Raw genomic sequence first — 3,072 nt, 5'->3', positions numbered from 1 at the left:
CCAGAGCATTTCATCAAGGCCCAGCTTGGTCAAGCAGCTGAAGCCCAGCATGTGGGGGCCCCGGGGCCCCTGGCCTGGCACTGCACTCAGAGCAGGTCCTTCCCCTGATCCCTGGCAGCCTCGCCATTGCCAAAGGAGACCCCAGTCAAGGGACTAATCACCATCAAACAAAGGCATTCTGGCCCAGAGCTCCGGGACCCACGGCTCATCTTCCTCTGCCCCGAAGGTCTCAGGCAAAACCCATTTCATTGTCAAGTAGGGTTTGCCCACCTTGGGCTCCTTTCACTTGCCCATCCCTGAGCAGAACCGCCCCCACAGGCCTGTGAACAATGATCTGGCCAACCCGTCCCCTGGATGCCTGTCTCCAAGGACCATTCCCAGAATCCCTCTGCCCTTTCCTTTCTCAAATACTAGAAGATGCCAAGTTTAGGAGGGAAGAGAAACGACAGCCACGGTGCGTGTGCACCCCCACCAGGACTGTGTGCCTAGCGGCCTCTGAAAGGTGCTTCTTACCGCGGCAGCTGGTCTGCAGAGCCCCAGGGAGGCCGCGCTATTCCTGGTGCTGGAACACCCAAACCTGGGCCCGCTGCCTGCTTATAATTGATGTTCTAGGTAACGCCTCTGTCGGTGACTTCCCAGAACTGCCCTCTCCCCTACAGCTCAGAGGACAGAGAGGCTGCTGTGAGCCAATCTTTGGCCCAGGGGTAGACCTTGAACAGACTGTTTCAGGGAAGAAATAAAAGCAAAACCAGGTCAGGGGTGAGCTGGGAGGGGACAGTCAAAAGCCACTGCCTATGGGTTCTGGCGGGACGATTAGAGGGCAGTGGTGTTTGAGTTTTACAAAGGAAGGGGAGCCAGGGCCAGGCATGGGGGAGCCGGCCAGGAGAGAGAGGGAGCTTCTGGCCCAAGAAAAGGAGCAGAGGATCCACTAGGAAAAGAAGAAAACGGGGAGTCTAGTGATTTCCTCCTCCTGCGGAGACCTTGCTATGCCTCAGGGCGTGCCCCTGGGAACCGGTGACATCGCGGTCCTTTCTCCCCCTGGGGCCAGGAGACTGGGTCCCTCACAAGGGCCCGCGTTGCTTAGCGGCTCCTGTGAGCCGTTGGCCTGGCATGACTTTGTCAGCAAGGTTTTCAAAGGCTTGAACATACTACTACACCCACCCAGGTCAGCTCATGTAACGTGGTGTTACCCCAAAGGCCACTCCAGTCAAGAACGGGAATGGAGTTCCTACGACGGGGCAGCACCCCACTATGGCCAAAACAAAACACAAACCAGGCTGAGCTCTGACAAGAGTTCTTAGGGGAAGCCCAGTCAATAGCTCAGTGTTCTATCCTTGCTTAGCTTCCTGAACTCGAGGTTAATCATCAGAGAGGACCTCCCTGGTTCAGGGCACTCACCACCTGATGGGGTGGGCGGCATCCAGAGAAGTCGGTGGGCTGAGATGCCAGTGAAATCCGGGCGCCTGATGCGGGCAGAGGGCCTCAGCCAGACGGAGATCCGAAAGCATGGGCCACCTCTGTGCGCGGGAACGTGCTCCCTCCTCCCGGATCCAGGAGGCCAGCCGGCACAGCTACTTGTGAAGTCACTCTCCTCCATCTTTCTCCAGAGCTGACAAAAGCAGCTTTCTGCTTCCGCTCCAGCCCACAAAGGACAGGTGCTAACCTCTAATAAACCCTGGAAAAGGCAGGCCACTGGGCATCCCGGAAGGTGAGGCGAGAGTGACACTCCCACTGGAGACGGCGGCAGTGCCAAGGTGAACAACCAGCAGAAACTGCCTGCCTGCAATGCTGCGCCTGAGCTGGAGCTGCCCCGACATTGGACAGGCACCGGTGCTCGCTCTCTGGCTGGAAGCAGAGAGGTGCCACTGACTGCCACATCTGCCTTGAGACTGGCCATGTGCTTGGTGACCTGCTGGGTGGGTGACCTGGAGGGGCGGTCAGCACTGGGCCTCAGCCTCACCCAGGAGCAAGGACAGGAGTAAGAATGGACGGAGGGGCATTTCTACAGAAGGAGAGCTTAGTCTGTTTTTTCAAGCGCTTTCATATACTTGATCTCACTCTCCCTAAACCACTGAGAAGAAGCCAGGGTAGGGACATTAATCCCCACTGATGGAGGGGAGATGAAACCCTAAGGACACGAGTGCAGGGAACAGGTCACCCCAGTCTGGGTCTAAGAAGGAAAGCTCAAGCCTACTTGGGAAAGGGTACAAGCTCTGGGTGAGTAACCCTGAGTAGGAACTGGCCGTGATCAGAAAGGATGGACCCTGAGATCAGGGAGAACGGGGACCCTGAGATCAGGGAGAACGGGGACCCTGAGATCAGGGAGGATGGGAACCCTTTCACTGTGTGCTCTGGATATGCTGGTGACACTTGGTTCTCATGGACAATGAGCCGGGCATGACAGAACAGGGCTTTGGAGTAAGACAGAACTGGACTTGGTCTTAGCTCTGCTATGTGTGACCTTGGGCAAGTCATTTAACCTCCAAGTCTCAATTCTGTCATTTGTAAAATGGGGATAACAACATATACCTTCTTGCAGAAGTGTTTGTGAGGGTTCAGATCTGATCATTATGAATAGCCAGTTTCTATGACCAATTGTTCCCAGTTTGTCTCATAAAAGTAGAATCTTCCTCTGAGAGAGGTGGGCAGACAGGAAGGAGAAATATACACCATTCTACTCTTTCTCCAACTTTTGTTAATCTCCCAACACTAAAGAACTCAACAAAAGACAACTGAGGGTAAGGAGAGAGACTGCTGGTCACACAAGCTCAGTTAGATGGTTGGGCACATACACACCTTTCCCATAACCTTCTCTGAACAGCCCCTCAAAGCCCAGAGGCGCTGTGCAATCTGGTAACTTTCTCTCCATGGTACCCAGATCAAGGAAGGCCGGCACCTAGCTTTGAGTGGGAAGAGTCCCAGGAAGCAGAGAGTCCTGTGCTCTGAGAGGAGAGAGGGTTTGAGAGGATGTAGGTCTTTGCTTGGGCCTCCATAAGACCAGAGGGGACTGGGGACAACCTCTAGTGGCACTGATGCCACTCTTCATGGGACACTTCTCATGAGCCCCAGCCA

At 55.1% G+C, this 3,072-nt stretch overlaps 1 protein-coding gene across 6 annotated transcripts in view; it reads right to left on the bottom strand.

Annotated features, from left to right (window-relative positions):
* The window catches only part of PC (pyruvate carboxylase), a 113,817-nt gene that overhangs the window by 72,852 nt on the left and 37,893 nt on the right, over positions 1–3,072 (bottom strand). Inside the window, exon 1 of one of the 6 annotated variants that reach the window (XM_019645316.1) lies at positions 514–536. The exons of the other annotated variants lie outside the window; for them this stretch is intronic. The gene's annotated coding sequence lies outside the window, so the exon portion shown is untranslated. Of the gene's footprint in view, positions 1–513; positions 537–3,072 lie in introns of those variants that run through there. 6 annotated transcript variants of the gene reach the window in all.

This window comes from Hipposideros armiger, unplaced genomic scaffold (assembly GCF_001890085.2).
Source record: "Hipposideros armiger isolate ML-2016 unplaced genomic scaffold, ASM189008v1 scaffold_93, whole genome shotgun sequence".
Classification (NCBI taxonomy): domain Eukaryota; kingdom Metazoa; phylum Chordata; class Mammalia; order Chiroptera; family Hipposideridae; genus Hipposideros; species Hipposideros armiger.
This window is presented reverse-complemented; position numbering and strand designations above follow the sequence as displayed.